Raw genomic sequence first — 20,332 nt, 5'->3', positions numbered from 1 at the left:
ATATATTTAGAATAATATTTTAGTCAAATGATTAAATTATAACTTTTAGAAAAAAGTAACTCATTTGTAATCAAATTATTAACGAGTGACATGAAATGTGTATTTTAACCATAATTGTGTAGTTTGTGTAAAATTAAAGTCATGGGACCCTACAATAACAAAGGAATGGAACTGAAAGGATATCCCTGGCCATTATATAGGGAAAATTTGCTAGAGTATGGTGATGAAAAAAATGAATTTCAGTGTAAGAAGTGGTGTAGAAACTCTAGAGGGTCCAAACTCGAGATATATACCTGAAAAACCGGGTTAATAGACTCAAGTTCTCTTGTTAGGTTGGAAGACATACTTAATCTATGATTCATTGATGGGTAACAACTCGGGAAACTCTTTCTTCAACTTGGATGCATCAATTTCGTTATTGCTTTGGGGGCAACTATCACCTGTTCTTGTTCTTCCAATTTGAAGTTCTCCCACTCAAACTTGGGATCGATCCAAGTTTTGTACATCTCTAGGATCTCGTTGTAGCTCACAACCTCTGGGTTTGTGAAATTCCATATGCCCCTCAAGTTTCTCTTAGCCATCTCGATAGAAATGGGCAGAAGTTCGTCCAAGATTGTCATGCTGTTGGGTGGTATTGACCTGTAGCGTGAAATTTTGGTGATGAACTTGCGTGGGTTGTTTGATCGAATGAGATAGGCATTCGAACTCTGAGGGTGCACATATTGTCATATTCTTTCAACATATTTTCAACCTAGATAAGATGGGAGGAAATTATACGAACTCAAAGACAAACTAGCATACAAGTGTATATCATAAAATTCTTTAAGTGGTCTCACTAGTAAAAAGAATTATTGTTCTCTTTAGAGGATTCAAGTTTAAACATTTACATTAGCAAGATGTATGTACATTTTCAATAGTTCATAATGATTTTGAACATCTTGTAACTACCCCATATTATTCAAAAAAAAAATTGTATACCATGTTAGTAGCTACCATAGCCATTGTTTTCAAATAGAATCCATTAACTGGTCTTATTACTAAAATAAGTGTTGTTTTCTCTAGAGAATTCGTGTTTGAGCAACTGTCTGTAGGGTGTGTTGTCAATGACTCAAAAAAATTATGAATAGCTATTACCTTATAATTTCTTATACTATTCAAAAAATAGTTGTATATCATATTAGTAGTCTCCATAGCCTTGGTTTTCGAAGAGAATCCATTGACTGGTTTCATTAGTAAAAATGAGTGTTATTTTCTCTAGATGATCTAGGTTTGAGTAGCTATGTTTGTATGTTGTGTGTTGTTAATAACTAAAAATATTTATAAAAAATATTATTTTGTAATTATTTCAGACTATTAAAAAAAGAGTTGTATATCGTATTAGTAGTTACCATAGCCTTGGTTTTCGAATAGAAGGAACCGGTGAAATTGGGTTTATCCTCCTCTTTAAAGCGAATCCATGAGCCTTGAGGATGTGCAGCATCTTACTCGAATATGCACTCAGTAGCGAAGTTCATCATCAAAAGCCCATGTTGTCTGCAAACATCCTAAGTTCAAGGTCCCAGCCACGTTGGTCCGAATTGTCTCAGTTTTGTGAGACTCACACCAATCAACATTGGGTCTACCAGTCACTCCAGCAGCATTGAAAACATGGCTTGGCCTTATGTTTTGAATATCCGACACAAGTGATGATCGATCTTCCAAACGCCATCTTCCATATTCATAGGGAATACCTTGTTTCTCACATAATTTACCAAGCAAATCTGCAATCCAACCAGTCCTACCTTAGATCAAGAACTTCAAGGCCATTTTTTTGACGGTTGGAACTATCATTCGGGGAGTCATTGGATCACTCGTAAGCTTTCCATCTTCCGAATCAACGTGTCGACCACCGGGCATCATCAGCATTCATGGACGTGGAAGCAATGCGCCGGACACATCGCCCCACCAGTGGGGATTTTTGGTGTACCATTCGATCGTCTTCTTCAAGCCCTCTTCACATAGAGTTCGCTCGGACCATCCCAAGACCTTCAGTTTCTGATCATCAAGAAAATACCTCTGGTCATTGAATGGCCTGTTATCAACGAACTTGATGCATGTCTCTGGATCCATCGAGAAAAGTTCGCATATATCTTTGGCTACATCTATCACTCTCCTTTCCTTCTTGGTTCCAATATTATAAACATGGCCAACTTCACCCTTTGTGAAGAATGAATGCCTCAGCCACATCCTCACAATATAAATAACATCTCACATTCTAACCATCACAATGAATCGGAAGTCTCCCCCCCACATTGCTAAGAGGATGAACTTTGGAATTAGTTTTTCAGGGAACTGGTTGAGACCATAAACATTGTTTCCACGGGTTGTAATCACCGGTAATCCATAGGACCTACCATATGCCATTACAAGCATTTCACCACCGGCTTTCGTCTAGGACTACGGGTTTGTCGGGAGAAGTTGGGACGACTCATGGTTCCCCACAACCGCATCCAGGGATTTAAATAGCGTTCGCGGCCGCATTTTCGGTAGCGTCGCATTTATCACGGTTGCAGATATAACGGATGTCATCGCGGTCACTAAGGGTGCCGCGGTCGTGAATTATTTTAAATTTCGCACAACTTATCCTAAAACATAATAATTATAATTATAGTCATAAGGAATCATTTTTTAATGATTTTTAGAATATTTTATAAGAAAAATTCACACACACATATATAATATATAGTTTAACCAAATAGAAGACTTTAAAAATCCTGGATAAGATAATTAATTAATGATAACATTGTAAATACATGATTGTTTAAATTACTAAAATTAGGACTAAACTAAATTACATTCTAAACTAAGGATTAAATTATAAATTCTAAAAAATGGGAGGGGTAGCAAATTAATAAATCCCTTAAAATATATTTTAAAACTTACTTTAAAAAAATAAAAAAAAATGAGAAACGACCTTAGTGTGTGTGGATCGACCCATGTAGTCTAATTTCTTTTAATTGAAAAATCAACATATACTTTAATAACTTAGAAAAATAATCTAGAATCTCTCTAATTTTCTTCTCTATGGAGTTCTATGTTGTGTCCCTAGTTTCTTCCTACCTTACTCTTAAGGTTTTGAGATCTCCAAAACCATGACTTGTTCTAGCGTATAAGAGAGACTTAAACACCTAAAGTTTAGGATTCCAACAATTTTCACTTCAACGAGACCCACAAAATAGGTAAAACAGTAACGTTAGAATAACGCCTATAGCGTTCTGTGATCGGCGTTTGTCACCGTTACCTGTTAAATTGCGGGCGCAATAGACCGCTATCAATGTAAATCCGGTACCCACCGCTAAATTCATCAATAGCGGTTTCGGATGGTGGCGCAACCGTGAAATAGAGGCCGCTATAGCGTTTGCGTCCCGCTATTTAAAACCCACCGCATCCTCATCTGTCTCCCCGTAAACTTCATCTGTGCTCACATGGATGAACCTCATGATCTGGCCAGTGACTTTGCAGGCTTCAAGTAAGACATGTGTACCATAGATATTGTTCTTGGTGAACTCGAAGCTGTTGCCGAACGAGTTGTCGACATGAGTTTGGGCCGCGAAATGCATTATCGTCTCGATAGACTCGGTGACCAGGAGGTATTTAACAAGGTCGGCATTGCTGATGTCCCCTTTCACAAACTTGAAGTTTGGGGATGACTGGGAGGGAAGGAGGTTTTTCAGGTTCGAGCAGTAGTGAAGCTTGTCAAGCACACCAATCTTGTAACCGGGGTAGTTCGAAATTAGCCATTAGCCACATGGGATGCAATAAAACCAGCAGCCCCGGTTATGAGGATGTTCTTGGGGATATAAGTAGCCATTCTCAAACCAATTCTACCAAAAAGCAAGGAAACTAATCTCAGTAGGCAAAACATAAAAATCAGCCCAACTTGCATAAACAAATACGTGGGAAGTAAAGATAGAATTATGATCAAACCCAAAATAAGCATGAAAGAAAAGCCAAAAACCATATCAATACAAACACACAAGCAAACTGAGTCACCAAAATTCCACCTTTACATAAGATTCCACAAAATGTCTGTATCTAATTCTATATAAATAAGAATAAAAAAGCAACCTTAAAAAAAATCTGACCACAATCGGGATGAATCGAGGGAGATGTTTGACCCTGAAAATTTTAAATTATCATATATTTTAGATATATATTTTTAATTTTCTAATGATAATATATTTTCTTAGAATTTTATAAGATTGCTCCTCTCAAAAATTTTAGAAGTTCGTACCCCTCCAAAACATAAGTTGGTCATGCCATCAAATGCAATAAAATCATATCACCTCATCAAACTGAACTGCAATTTATCTTCACATTTACTCTATCACCTCAATTAACTACCATGTCAATGTGTGCAATTAGAGTTCAACCAACAGAGAAAATATTATCCATAAGTTTATGATTTATATCAACAAGATCAGCCTTAATTACCAGATCCGAGGCAGGTAAATAAAATTACAACTTTGAATATGTAAAACGAAAAAAAAAGGAATGATCCTTTCCCATTCATCATAAAACAGAAAAAAGAGAGATATAGATCAAGTCCATAAGCAGATGAACCCAAACTATGATTTTTTTTCACATTTAAAGCAGATAAAAGAAAACTAAGAAATACCCAGATCTCACTACAACAAAATTGTTATACAACGGCGTTTTGGAAGTAAACGGCACTAATTTTAAACATATAGCGGCGTGTACATAGCAAACGCCACAAAATGGTAACTTTAACGGTGTTTTTTGTAAAACGTTGAGATAGAATAGTACTTTAGCAGCGTTTTTATACAAATGCCGCAATAGGTTCATCCATAGTGGCGTTTTCCCAACAAATGCCGCAACAGAGTAGTACTTTAGTGGCGTTTTTATACAAATGCCGCTATAGACTCGTACTTTAGTGGCATTTGTGTTTACAAACGCCGCTATAGGCTCATACTTTAGTGGCATTTTTATACAAACGCCGCTATAGACTCTTACTTTAGTGGCGTTTGTATATAAAAGCCGCTATAGACTTGTACTTTAGTGGCATTTATTTACAAACGCCACTATAAACTTGTACTTTAGTGTCGTTTTTATACAAATGCCACTATACACTTGTACTTTAGTGGCATTTATATACATATGTCATTATAGATTTGTACTTTAGTGGAGTTTGTGTTTACAAATGCTGCAAGTTTACAAATTTTAAGTCGCGCGCCCTTTAACCCTTTTTCATTTTTTCTCCTTCACCTATTTTTGAATCCCGTCATTTACCCAAACCCATATGCTTTACTGTTGTTTTTACGCTATCTTTGATTTTGATTCCCTTATCTACATTTCCCCCAACTTTCAAATCCTCATTTTTCATTCTGCGAAATTTATCGTAAACACCGTCACCAATCGTTGTTCTTTTAATTTTGATTTCGTGGCTTTGGGTTCTGCTTTGGACTTTGGTTTTATCACTGCAAGGTCACCCTTTGCTTTGCTGCTTATTTCTCACTGCTATAAATAACGACTCACTTTGCTCCTTTCCTTTTACATTTCCATTTAGTTTCAAAGAAGGCAGAATCAGGAGTGAAAAATGAAGTACGTACTTGTTACTGGTGGTGGTGTTAGTGGTCTGGGAAAAGGGGTTACCACCTATGAAGCACGGGGACGACAAAGAAGCCCCATTTCAAGTACCCAATATGTTTTCAGAATGGGGATAGTACAGGGACAGCTGGGGTACGTACTTGGGACATGCCACGATGGCAGGGTATAACTGATTGAATTTGGGGATGATCAGAGCTTATTTGGGGACATTTTGGGGACGTCCCTAGGGGTAATTTTGATTTGTTATCGTGATGTTTTTCCTATGTCAAACTTTGGGTTGCTGGTCGTTGAGTGAGGATAGTAACTTTTCTTCTTCTTCTTCTTGCTCTTCTTTTTTTCTTTTTAAGTTCTGGGTTTTTTTTTTGTTTCTTGAGAAAATGGTGGAAAAAAAGATGTTATGTTGATGGATGCAGGGTTGGCTTTGTTGAGACTGAAAGAGAAAGTGGTGAATGATCCATTTGGTGCTTTGTGGGATTGGAAGAAAGAAGATGGAGAAGTTGACTATTGTTCCTGGTTTGGTGTCCAATGCTCTGATGATGGCAAAGTTGTTGTTTTGTAAGTATTTCTTTTCCTTTTCGTGTTTGGTTTACTAAGAAAAGAATGGGACAAAGTTGATGGATGGGATTGAAATGCAAAAACTTGAAAGATCTTTATCTTGAAGGAACATTAGCACCTGAGCTTGGAAACCTAGCTCACATTAAGTCTATGTAAGTACCTATGACTTCATTTTTACTCGTATCTCTTAACTATGAAACACGAGGATGACAAAGGAGTCCCATTTCTAGACTTAATATTATGTTTTGAGTTTTAAGATTTAACACTTTAATATTATGATTTGATTATGAATTTTATTATTCTAGAGTTAATATTATAGTTTGAATCTTGAAATTTGACGTTTTAATATTGTGGTTTGTTTATGGATTTTACTGTTCTAAACTTAATATTGTGATTTGAGTCTTGATATTGATTTTTTTATGATTTTATATATATATTTATAATTTTAAAATTATTTTATATGTCGTACCTTTGTCGTCCCCGTACCCAGTAATTTTAAAAATAGCCGTCCCTGTATCCGTCCCCATATCCTTATCAGTACAACATAGGTTACCGCTAGCAGTATCAGTCTTCTTCTTAAATCTTGCGGCTTTCGTGTCACTTCCATTAAGATTGGTACTTCTTCTCCTTGTTCTTCTTTGAAATCCCATTATCCCAATGCTTTCGATTATGGAACAAATATTTTTGTTATGATATAATTTGCAGATCCTTATCTCAATACTGATGCGGGTACAATGTCCCTTTTTTTTCTTAATTGTATCTCTTCTGGATCCAGGCCTGGGACATTGAATATATGCCATTTATTAAGGCACTTGGGCAATTCTCTTACCGTGTAGATAAGAATATTATGTTGTCCTTACTTATGTAATTGGCTTATGCTAATTTTCTTTTAAATGTTCTTCTGGCATGATTATATTTTCATTTTTTTGTGTTTCTTGTCTTAGGCCCTTGCAATTTCTGTTTGGTTCATGTCAGCCTTGTTCCTGTTCTCAACGTTGTTGGTGTATATCTTGATGCTAATTTGTTTTTTCTCTTGTGTACAGTAGATCGTAGCTCATGTGTATGAAGCTAAAAAAGCATATTGTATAGTAGGTTGAAGCGAGTCATCTTGAAGACATTACTGCTAAAGAGGTCAGTTTTAATTGTAATTTTTTATCGCAGTTATTTTCATGGATTTTTAATTGAAATTTTTGTCACTAAATAATATATTTCCCCCGCACTTTTATTTTTTGTAGTACTTGTATGCTCACAATGTCTATAATTTACACCTTACAGGATCCTGAAACTTACAAAGTAGCGTAGAGTCGTTTGAAGGTTTTTCCACACCACAATTGTTTACGTCGATTGATTTTTCATTTGTGTTTATATCCTTCAGTTTCTCTTGAGCTATTTCCTCCGAAAGAAACTCTAAAAGTTCTTTTAATGTAGGATGTTGATGGTATCCTAGTTCCTGGAGGCTTTGGTGATAGGGGAGTGCAAGGGAAAATTCATGCTGCAAAGTATGCTCGTGAAAACAAAGTTTCTTTCCTGGGCATCTGCCTTGGGATGCAAATAGCTGTCATAGAGTATGCACGTTCAGTTCATGGTTTGTATGATGCGAATACTGAAGAGTTTGATCCTCAAACATCAAATCCTTGGGTCATATTTATGCCAGAGGTTTGTAAACATATTACATTTGAAAAAATATATATGTCTTGTCCCATTAAGTGAATTGTATGTGTGATTTTTTCACAGGGATCGAAAACTCATATGGGAGGAACAATGCGTCTGGGATCGACGAGGACTTACTTCAAGGTTCCTGACTACAAATGTGCCAAGCTGTATGAACACGACTCTCTAAGCTTATTTCCTATATATGATGTTACAAACTTCTTGAAATTGTTAAGGGGTTATATTCTAAGTGGCATTTCATTTTCTTAATGGTTGTTTATCTAACTTCTTGAAATTGTTAAGGGGTTATATTCTAAGTGGCATTTCATTTTCTTAATGGTTGTTTATTCTAGGTACGGTGATGCAAACTTTGTTGATGATCACTGTAGACACTAAATTTTTGTCCCGGTTTTATTTATATTATTATTATTATATTATTTATTATATATTTTTATTATTAATATTATTATTATTAGAAACAGGCCCAGATTACATGACCCAATTACAAATCCCGGAGGCCCAGATCTGGAAGCCCAACCCAAACAGAAGCCAACTGGCCCAGCTAAACCCTAAACCCAATTTAGGGTTTGTATCATCACCAGCAGCCGCCAGCTCCTCATGACCGTTGGATATGGCTTTGATCCAACGGTCCACATAAAGGTTCCAGATGAAACCCTAGGGTATCATCACCCTAGGGCCACGTTTCCAGCAGCCCTCTCAACTACCCGCGGCGCCTCCTCTGCTGCCACGCCACTGCCGACGCTCCACCAGTGCCACGCCTCCGATGAAGACTCCAGAAGACTCAGAGAAGCCGCACACGTTGAAGTCTAGAGTGAGTCACCACTATAGTTTGGTGACTCACCAAACTTTGCCCTATTATCCGGTCCGAAGAAGACAATGTGGTGGCTATAAAAGCCACCACCGAACTTGCAAAGAAAAAACAGAGCAACGGAGAGAGAGCAACGAAAAAAAAACGAAAAAAAACAACCACAACAGAAAACAAACAACAACAACACCCAACAGCAACCAAATAAAGAAGGAGAAGAGGAAAGGAGGCTTACCAAGAAACTGCTATCATCGGAGCCTCCCTACGTCTTTGAAAGCAAAAAGTCGAAGGTAAAGAACCTTAGATCTACACGTTTCGGTAGTGATCTAAGATAAAATATCCTCGGATTTGGCTTTAGGGAATTTCGGGCTTCAATTTGAGGTAGATATGTAATTTTCTGGCCACCATTAACGGTGGCCGGCGGCGGTAGTCGATGTCGGATACAGACCGGTCGCCTTCTGATTTCCCTCCAATGAGGGAAAATAAGAGAGAGTTGAGAGAGCTTCTAAGCTCTCTCAGTTACTTCGGCCAGCCGTTTCGGGTATAAATACCCCTTCCCAAACGACGTCGTTTTGGGAGGGGTATATCTGTAATTTTGTTCATGGCCAAACCCTTTCCGCAGCCATCCTAGTTTGTAATCCTTACATTTTAGTCACTAAAGCAAATTTTAGATCTTTTTAAATCGGTATTCGAATTTTATATATATGTATTTTAGTCCTTAACCGTAATTATAAATATTTTAGGTAAATTACTGATTTAATCCTTTAATTTTAATAATTAATTTTTTAATCCCGAATGCATGTTTTTTAATTTATTTTAATTTGATATATGAATTTTCTAATTTTAGTTTAGTCACTAAATTAATAAATAAGGATAGCATTTAGTCACTCAAATTTTAAATAATTAATAATTAATAATTAATTAGGAATTTAATTTTATTACGTTATAATTTAGTCACTAATTTTAATTGTAAATTTTTATTATTTTTTTATATTTAGTTTTAATTTTATTTATTTTACTCATTATTTTTTTATATTTTAATTTTATATATTTAAAATATTATTTTCATAATTATTTTATTATTGTTATCTTAGTCATGTAAATATATACTTATATTTTTTTAAATAATAATGTTTATTTATTTTCAATATCAAAGAAAAGGTCAGTCTTAATACAACAGGATGTCCTATTCTGTTATTTTAAAATAAACATTATAAAAATTATAATTTAGTTTTATTTAAATTATTACATTTTTAATATTTATTTTTATTTATTAATATCGAAGAAAAGAGCTGTCTTAAGGCACCTAGAAGTCCTTTTATGATATTTCTAAATAAATAAATATATTATTTATATTTGAATAGATTTTCTTAAAAATTATAGCAATAAATTCGAAATAACAGAATTATAAATTAAATATATTTGAATTCTTAAATTATATTATTAGAGACAATTTATAATTAAAAAGTACCAATTTTGGGCGTTGTAAGGGTGTTAATCCTTCCCTAAACGTAACCGATCACAAATCCCTTTTTATTATTAAAAAGAATGAATTTTTGGTTAAAACGCATATCATTTTATCTTTTAATCTATGTTTTCTTAAAAACTCTTTTAAAAGATGATTTTTAGGTATTCGACCTACCTGATCCAAAAGGCCGATGGCGACTCCCAAAATATTTTTTTTTTTAAAAATCAAAATCATTAATTTATTCACACCACTTTTCCCGCCAAGTAAAAATTTCGTGCCCGGACGAAAATCGGTTACGACAGCTTGGCGACTCCGCTGGGGATGGTCAAACTTTAAAATTAATTATAAATTGTATCTATTAATTAGAAATTAAAAATTCATTTATTTAATTTTTAATTCTTTTCTTTAAAATTTTTTATTACTTATTATTTTTATATTATTTTATTAATATTTATTTTATTTTATTCAGGTATTAATTATTTTATTTGTCTGTTAGAGGTTTGAACATTTCTCCTCACACACAACACTTGCATTGCATAACATAAAGCTCTATAATTGAGTTTCTCCCTTTTAAGTGGGAGTGAAAGCGACGTCTTCGTGAGCGACGTCTTCGTGAGAATTTATTCTCCGTGTTAGACCTAGCAAGTAACTTTCGGGGTTCATATGCTCTATGTCTTCGTGATAATTTATTCTCCGTGTCAGTCATAGAGAAATGTATCCCCTCGAATTGAACTCGATCCGCTTAAGTCTGTAATGGACTAGGATTGAGGGTTTGATAGCCCAAGGGGGCATCAACAAGGACAGTTCGAGTAACTTTACTCCTAGAACTGAAAACCTACATATAATAAACCCTAGAAACTCTCCCGATCTGAAACCATGCCAAAATTTTATCAGTAGGTATACACAAAGGAGAAATAAGCTCTAGCTTTTAATTTATTTTATTTCCTTTTCTTTTTCCTGAATAAATGCATGCAAACTAGAAATCATGCGGTTAGGTTAAATTTTCCAAACAAAGCATGGAACTAGAAAGCATGAGGTTAAGATTTATACCTTGATAAATAGATTTTTTTCATTTAGTTGGTACTAATTATTCTATTTTTTCTTATTTTTTCATGCATGTTACATTGCTCTAATCTGTTCATATTGATTTCTTTTGTTTGCATTGCATGATCATTGCATAACCAAAAGGTGTTTACTGGAAAGACTGTTCATCAAATTGGAAAGAAATCGTAAATGGACAAAAAGTTTTATGATCAAACAAAATATGATGCGGCCAAAAAAAGACATCCTGAGGAAACTCCGAGGATAGAAGTAAGCAAAGCACACAGAGATCCTGTTATATTAATACCAAAAGTACTCCACAAAGATCCTGCCAGATTGATACCAAAAGCAGTCTATGGTAAGAGTATCAGTCAGGGCATTCAGAGTAGAGGAGGTTTTTATGAAGCTCAAGCATGTTATTTGAAGGACTTGAACGACCAAAACAAGAAATTGAGCACAGAAATGAAAACCATGCATGAAGATTTTCAGAAGATCAGTCAAGCCTTTCGAACTGCTGCATAGGAAACCCCCCAAAGAGTGGATCACAGGGGTCACCAAGCTGAAAAAGAATTGCAACATATATGAAGATCTTGTTCAAGAACTTCTTGGACAGAAAGGTTCTCTTACAAAGGAAAATGAGCAACTCCGAGAAGTGACACAGAAGATGAAAGAGAATTTCATGGAAGAAGTTGCAGTCCAGACAAGCAATATGTCCCTTAAGCTGATAGACTAATTTGGCTTTGGAGAAGTTAGGATGAATATACCCTATATGTAAAGTTTTGTTTGATGTACCGAAACTTTGTGTTCAATGAAATCTGTTCTAAGATGATCACTTGAGTAACACCTTTTCATACATGCATTTGCATTTTGTATTTTCATTTTGCATTTGTTGTTTGCTTTTGTATTATTTTATTTTTACATTTACATCTTTACATTTTCATATTTGTATAGTTACATTTATATTTTCAAACTAATATCATACGTTAAAACATTCATTCATTAAAATAAGGATTTCAACCGAAGTGATCTTAGTTCTCCCTTGTAGAAGAACGCTTAGCACAACACAAGAAAAATGTCTAATGAACTGAGGGATAGGGCTAGCCAATTTGAGATAGAGCAGAAAGAATACAAGAGGAATGAGGAGCAAGTTGACACAAATTGAAGCTAATATCACAAATTCTCATATCGATCTACTGAACAATATGAAAGAAATGATTGAGAAGCACCAGACCGCTGGAAAGAGTCTTGTTGAAAACCCCATAAATTCTTTGGATGTTACACCTGTTCATATTCCTGAGTTCACCTCTGTACCCCAGGAAATTTAATCACCGATTTACTTCGCTGTTAAGAACTCACCATATCAAGCTGGAGCATCGTTCCCCACTGATTGTCCTACTACTTCTGAGTTGAAGCCTGATGAATTTTGTATTAGTAATGAGGTCCTTGACCTAAAAAAATCAGTTGAGAAGGAAAAATTCACTCAACGACTGGAAAATATAGAAGAGGTGATAAAATCTATAGAGACAGTTGAGTCATTTTATGGGTTTGATGCCAAAGAACTGAGTTTGGTCCATGGCCTGGTTATTCCACCAAAGTTCAAGGTTCCAGATTTTGAGAAGTATAATGGGACCACATGCCCTTCATATCATATCACTATGTATTGATGTTGTATGACTGGCTATGTAGAGAATGAAAAGTTGTTGATCCACTGTTTCCAAGACAGTTTATCTGGGTCTGCATCCAGATGGTATAATCAGCTAAAATGTACTCAAATACATTCTTGGAGGGATTTAGCTCAAGCTTTTTTGGGTCAATACAAGCACATGACTGATATGGCCCCTGATCGAACAATGTTGCAAAGCATGAATATGAAGTGCAATGAAAGCTTTCGATAATATTCACAACGATGAAAAGACGTTGCTTCTCAAGTACATCCACCATTGACTGAAAAAGAGTTCACTACTTTGTTCATCAGCACATTAAAATTTCCTTAATTTCTCTGACATCATCATAAGTGGAGAAATCATCGAAATGACTATCAAGAATGGCAAGATAAGAGGCTCTGACAATAATAAAGTCAAGAAAGAAGCTGGGATTAATACAGTGAGGTCTTATTCAGTTAAACATGGTACCAAACCTTATAGAGTGATCAAGAAGAAAAAGAATGTGCAGGGATTTCAATTTCCTCTCTTCCACTGTTCGAGTGAAAAATTGCATCCAAAAATGCTCTCAGCCAGATCAATTACTCCACAACTTGATCATCACAATGGCCTCCAAATGAGAATTGGACCTATAAGGAAGTTCCTTGGATAAATCAGACTGGAATTCCAAATTGTTTAGCTAAGGTTCCTGGTAACCTTAAGGGAAATTTCCAAGACCCTTTAGAGCAAGTAATTCAAAAATGCAAGATAAAAGAAGGGGTTAAGGTTCAATGTTCAGAAACCGTTGTTGCAACAGAACTAATGTAACCAAATCCTAAAGAATATCGGGCACAAGAAAATGGGAAAGAAATCAAAAGGCTCCCATGGATGTAATTCGAGATTGGTCTATAGGTCTAAGAAAGAATGAGGTAGATATAACCCAGAAGACACCTCAGATACATGTATCAGATTTTTCAAAAACTAGTAAGGCAAAGGACAACTTAAGAAATCTGGTTAATATTACCCCAGTTATAGCCGAAATGAGCATTTAGAACCCCTTCGATAACATGAGAGCATTCATTCGTTCATAACGATCAAAGAAAGTGATAGCCTCGTGAGCGAGAAAAACTCTGAAGGTGTTTCAAGAATCTATCTCAGACCTGTACCCTCATTTGGTTAAAGGTCAATACATTACACCAAGATTGGTGAAGGTGTCACCAAAGCCTTATGCCCATTGCTATGATCAAAATAGCTTCTGTAATTTTCACTTGGGAGTATCTGGCATTCAACAGGGAATTGTTGGTCACTGTTTAAAGGAAATAGAGATGCTCGTCGACAAGGGAGTCTTGACACAAGAAATGATCAAGAAATGGGGGGCAAATAAGGATAAAAATCCTGGGCCAAGTACACACCCAACAATAGAGGAGTAATAATGCATAAACAAGTAGAAGTGTTATCTATCACTGTAGTACTTTCTATTTTCAGCATCTTGTTTGAATATGTTTTTTGTTTCTTTCTCCGCCTTTTGTGCAATAAATAAATATGTTTCTTTATGGTTATGAGCAAGGAGTCAAATTTTATCTTGAGATTATTGAGTATCAAGTAGATTAAATATTCTTTTAATTTTTCAAGAGTTATAGATCTATTGGCAAGTGGTTAAAATTATATCTTCAATATCCCATCCAATGCCAATTACTCGACCCTTACCAAAACCAAATCTTGACGCTACATTTATCTGAGACTCTGAAGAAATGTCTCTACCTATTTTTGAGACACAAACTCTAGATGTTTACCTTATCGGATAGAGTTGATTGATGATATTACCTTCCACCATATACATGACTTTAAGAGTCACACATTTATCATTCCAAACACAAAACCATCATAAACCAAAATACCTCAAAAGAACCAAACTTTCAATTATCCATGAATTTTACTGCAAGAAGAGACGAGATGAGGCATCATGGACCAACTCATTGATGATAATTTAGAGTGATTAGGCATACTCAAAGAACAAGGGAAAGTGATTGATTGAAATAAATATATCATGCATTAATTACATTTTTCATGTAAGTAAAATTAATCTTGAATATTCATCCCCCTGGAGATACCTTTTTTTACAAAGGTTTCTGTGTATGAGATGACGAACAACATTCTTTCATTTATCCTTTAATATATATATATATATATCCTTTGTTGTCCCCACTTGAGCCTGAATGATTTTTCTTCTGATTCAACCCTAACCAAGGATCACCCTCCACATTAGGGGGCAAGGTGAAGGATATTTGCTCACAAGAATAAAGATTGTCAATACATTTTTATTACGAAGACAAGTTTCCATGAAGTCATGAAAGTTTTGAACTACAAGGTATGTCAAATACAGAGTGCTTGAAGATCAATCCAATCAAGAATAATGGAAAACATCCAAAATGCAAAAGGAAAAGGAGGTGCTAAAAGCAATTGAAGTATTATACTCATCCAGCAAAGAAAGAAGAAGGAAAAAAGAAAAATGGAAAGCAAAAAAAAAAAAAAAAAAAGAAGAAAAATGAAAATTGAATCAAGATGGGTGACTTATTGAGCCTCAAGTTACAAAGTTGATCAAGTACGAACAAGAAGAGCAAGAAATGCTGAAGATATGAGAAAATGGAAATGAATCCAAAATTTGGCAGTTTAGAGGGATCCAGATGATGGAAAATCCCCCAACAAAGCAGATCCAAGTTAAGCAAGGCAAGATTGATGGCATCAGAATGAATTGATCCTTGGTTTGATTACCCTTAAACACTTATTTGGGCCTTTTTATCCCTTTCTTTCGTAACCATAAGCCATGACCTATGTTACGTACCTAAAAAGTCCATTTTAATCATACATGGATTTCTAAGTAAAAGAGAATATCTTTAGAATTCATTCCGCCTCTCAAGATTGATTTTTATTTGCAAAAATTGGTTTTTAAAATCTTTAGTGCATGATATGAAAAATGATAAAAGGGGGATTCAAGATGTAAATTTTTAAATAACATCTTAGAACCAAAGGAGGATTCGAGTTGAAAACATGAAAAGGCGGCTCGAATATTGAATGGTGCAACAACGACATAAGAGACGATTTTAAGCTCTTAAAAGAAGCACCGCACATCCCAAAGACGTTCCTGAGATTTTGGAAACGATAAACATCTTTACAAGATGAGCATAACAACCTTTTCTTCAAGTTAGTGGAAGCCGAAGTGACATACTGAACTAACTTGAAAGAACCTACTTTACCAAAATCAACCTACACCTCAAATCAGTCAATAATTTTGACACTTGCCATAGGACTATGATTTTTAAATGATTTAAAAGTGTAGTTGATTTATTGGATATTCATTAAACTTATTGTTTATGGTTTGATTATATTGTGAACCTGGAAGAGGTAATACTTTGCAAAATTCTTTCATTCTTCATTAAAGAAATGAGAAAAAACATTTTCAAACAGGACAGTCTCAAATGAGGAAGGTCCTTGAAGCAATTGTTGCTTATTCTACCTCTGTTGTAGAAAAAGAATGAACGTGGCCAGAATAATGAAGCACTTCACATTTTTGAAGGCAATGGTCCAAGAACCTATGACATTATTAGTAGCTCATCAAGAAAGATTGTCGTTTATCTCATGCTGAGGGTGATAAGCATCACCAGAAAGATTATTTTCCCCAACCATCAATTCATGTTCTCTAGAAGATTACATCATAGAGCCATAAACAAGTCACTACCTGCACTCTGGTTATACCGTGATGCTGGCTCAAGTCTTGATACATACTTCTTCTTGCCGATCATTTTCTTTGTCAAGATGATATCCATTATGTCCTTTAGAAGATTTCTGAATTTGAATTTGAGGACTTATGGCACAGAATAAACATTGGAACTAATCTACCCTTATAGGCCTTTTATATAGGTAACATTGGTTACAGGATTCCAAAAGTTGAAGATGACCAGTTTTATTGTCAACTAAACTGTTCCATGATTCGAAAAGAGTGGGATATATTGGAGCAGCAGAAGAGACAGCTGTCGTAGCAGTCATTGCAAGAAAATGCACCAACAAAAATCCTCGAGTCCATCTTGATGATGTTTAGTGCTTCCATTAAGGTTGTTACACGGGATGCTACCGACAACAAGGTCGAATCCGCCAAATCTACTCATCAATTGCTCCAACCGATTACCATTCAATTCTTGCACATCTCAAAGATATGCTAAGACAATAGAAGGCAACCTCTGCATCACTGATCCCAGAGAAAAGAGATAGGACATTGATATCACTAGAGAACATGTCTCTAGCAGCTCATCGTATATGGTTTTTAGGGAAACCTAGAAGCATTTCCACCTCATCAGGTTCAAGTGGAACAATTTTATTCCTTCCAACCCATACCAGATTCCATTTACAGCACTCATCAAGAACATACTTTTGGACACTCGAAAGTGGCCCATCGTCATAAGCTTCAAGAGCCTTACAGTTCCTTTCTGTCAATTTGGCACTTCCTGTACATGTTTGTAAATAGTTCAACTTTGTATCCCAGGAAGGCCATCATTTCTTTGTCAATGGAAAAATATCATGTATAGTGCGTGGAGAAACCAAAATAAGAGGAAATCTATTCTCAATTGGCAGATTATGAATATATCCCTTTTCAGTATAGCAGCATGAAAATGCTTCGAATCTACAAATTCTGGCTTTACATCGAATAAGTACTGTGATATTCTAGTCCAAACATTAACTGGAGCAAGTGTCACGTTCTTTTAGCAGAAATAAGGAGACCCAATAGCATCTTCTGGAAGTGTTCTTTGAGTTATTTGATCTGATTTGGTATGAACCCCAAAACCAATCATTGGATTTGAAAGATGAATTTGCTCATAGCAGAAATAAGGAGACCCAATAGCAACTTCTAGAAGTGTTCTTTGAGTTATCTGATCTGATTTGGTATGAACCCCAAAACTAATCATTGGATTTGAAAGATGAATTTGCTCATAGTAGAAATAAGGAGACCCAATAGCATCTTCTGGAAATGTTCTTTGAGTTACCTGGTCTGGTTCGGTAGAAACCCCAAAACCAATCATTGGATTTGAAAGATGAACTGCATAATCGTCTTCATTAATAAGCTTCTTTTCAAGCTTCATCTGCTTCTTCCTTTTCCAAAAATCATAGCATGGGTTTTGCCTTTTCTTGTAATTGGAGTCATTGCATAATGACTTCTTATCTTCTCCTGAAAGAAGTGTGTCAGCAGCCTTATCCATTTCAGCAGCACATATAAAATCTGTCAACTCTATAATTGATGAATCCGGACCACATCTCTCCATGGCTATTGAAGCCTCAACCTATGAATATCCTGTTTTTGTCAAGTATAACGGTTTATTCTCCTCATCAGAATAAGAAATCAGGATTTCCTCGGTATCAGAAAGAACTATCAGAATCAACATGTTGCATGGGTGTGGATTTTTGATAAGCCTGTACCACTGTATATGTAATCTTGCTATTGCATCATATTACTATTTGCATAAATTGGTTTCTCTCCCACAGAAAAGTATTTTAGAGATGGCTTTCACTGAAAGATGATAAGCCACCGTGTCAGCCTGGAACGGATTACCAAGCTATTTTCACTGCTCTATCTGACTAAATCCCTCCAGATACAGAAAATGGTCACCTCATTCATAAGACAGATATCTCAAACGATTTTGTCAGAATGATTGAATACTTCTTAAGTTTGTGACAACATGAAGAGAATTTCTCCAGTTTCTTGACAACACTGCTGTTTAGTGACACCATAATGAGAGCATTCAAGATAAACAGATTTGGGGCACGAATAAAGCTACAAGTACCTACAACAGTTCATTGTCAAAATTGGACCTCGTGAGGATCATGACATTTCAGTCAAACAGACATTATGAGTGAATCAGACAGATCTAGAGGGACATCTTGAGGGTCCATTTCAACCAGAAATAGAATATTGGGGCATTTTGAAGGCTCACAACAATATGAATATTTGGGCATTCTTGGAGGCTTATATCAACAAGAAATAATGTTGAGCACACTTTTAACATTTGTATCAGCAAATATTGGGGCATTTTAAAGGTTCCTTCAGACATATCCATGCGGGGCATTTCGAATGCTCAGATTAACAAAAGGCAAATATCAGGGCATGCTGAAAGCCCATTTCAATCAGAATTAAGACTGTTGATGCATTTTTGAACGTTCGTATCAGCAATTGTTGGGGCATGCTGAAGGCCCACATCATCATGTGTCAAGATCATTGACTTGAACAAATATTTCCAATGAGATAGAAAGATATGAAGAATAAAAATGATAAAACAGTGACAGTCGAGCTGACTATACATAACTGCTTCGTTCATCAGGCAGTTGCATTAGAATCTTGTTGTTGAACAAATATCTACTCAGCAAGTATGGTTTTCAAATACCCAATCTTCTTAACCGTGTTTCATATGATAGTGTGCTCTTTGTTAAGCTACATCACGGTTGCATGAATAAAGATGGTCCCCTTTGTAGACCATTCGATCCAAGGATCAGTTCCTCGAGACCTCGAACTCTGAATTTGGCCTTTTGTGTGTCGGTGATAATTGAAAATATTTCTTTGAGATTCCTACCAGTTAGTTTTAACCATACTGTTGAGGTTACGAAGCTATTTTTCACATCAGTGTTTGTTTACTTGATGACATTGAAAAGGGAGACTCGACTCTCACACTTATATTACTGTTATTCCCGTTGTTATTGGGATCATCATTGCTAGCCAAGATGAATTGAGTTTCCATCTATTTTGGTTTTATCATGTATGTTTCATCCTAAAAGCAAGAATTCTACGGATATCTTTCTGTACATGGATCCTATAGCTGAAGTGTTTCTACTTTCTATAATGCTCATTACAGAAGAAAACGTGATCAGTACTACATTTTCCTTTGCCCGATATGAAAACGTGATCAGTTGGTATCTCCTATTCAAATCGACAATAGCACATTTTGTGAATTTGACCAACTTTTTGGTCATACTAACATCACACTTGAATCCCCACTGAGTTTTGTTCTCAAGTGATCTTGTGACATCATACAAAAGCTTTGAACAAATATGCAAAGAGTTTCAATGATTGAGAAATCTTGGCAGAAACCACAAGAAAGGATGAATGTGTTGTCAAATGTTTTACATCTGAGTAGAAACCACAGGAAATGATGAATGTGTTGTCAAATGTTTTACTAACCAGTTATTCCAATTCTAAACCAATGTTGTTATCATATGGTTTTCCTTTATTGATCCAAGATAAATTTTGTCTTCTTCAACCCCAAGATTAAAAGTGAGATACAATGAAGATTTCTTTTCACAGAAGGAGAGCTGAAATTTTAACAACAAGAAACTAGTGGAGCCAACTAAGGTTGAACGACAGGTTGTTGTTAAGCATCTCGACATGATATGGTCCAAGTTGCCTTATTCGAGATCTGATTAGATGTGAAGACATGAAAGGAATTGGAATAAATCTTCCTTGTGATGTGTTTCAAGAGTTAAAATTGGAACATACTATACTCTCTT

At 35.4% G+C, this 20,332-nt stretch overlaps 1 long non-coding RNA gene and 1 pseudogene across 1 annotated transcript; one reads left to right on the top strand and one right to left on the bottom strand.

The window, feature by feature from the left end:
* Positions 1-315: 315 nt before the first annotated feature.
* LOC120177626 lies at positions 316-3,856 on the bottom strand (annotated as a pseudogene).
* Positions 3,857-5,597: 1,741 nt separating this feature from the next.
* Positions 5,598-6,903, top strand: LOC120177638. The gene is made up of 3 exons (XR_005521445.1): positions 5,598-5,647; positions 6,711-6,777; positions 6,868-6,903. It is a non-coding gene; the product is annotated as an uncharacterized LOC120177638 (long non-coding RNA).
* Positions 6,904-20,332: the final 13,429 nt, after the last annotated feature.

The sequence above is a fragment of the Hibiscus syriacus genome, unplaced genomic scaffold (genome assembly GCF_006381635.1).
Source record: "Hibiscus syriacus cultivar Baekdansim isolate YM2019G1 unplaced genomic scaffold, ASM638163v2 tig00112293_pilon, whole genome shotgun sequence".
NCBI classification, from domain to species: domain Eukaryota; kingdom Viridiplantae; phylum Streptophyta; class Magnoliopsida; order Malvales; family Malvaceae; genus Hibiscus; species Hibiscus syriacus.
This window is presented reverse-complemented; position numbering and strand designations above follow the sequence as displayed.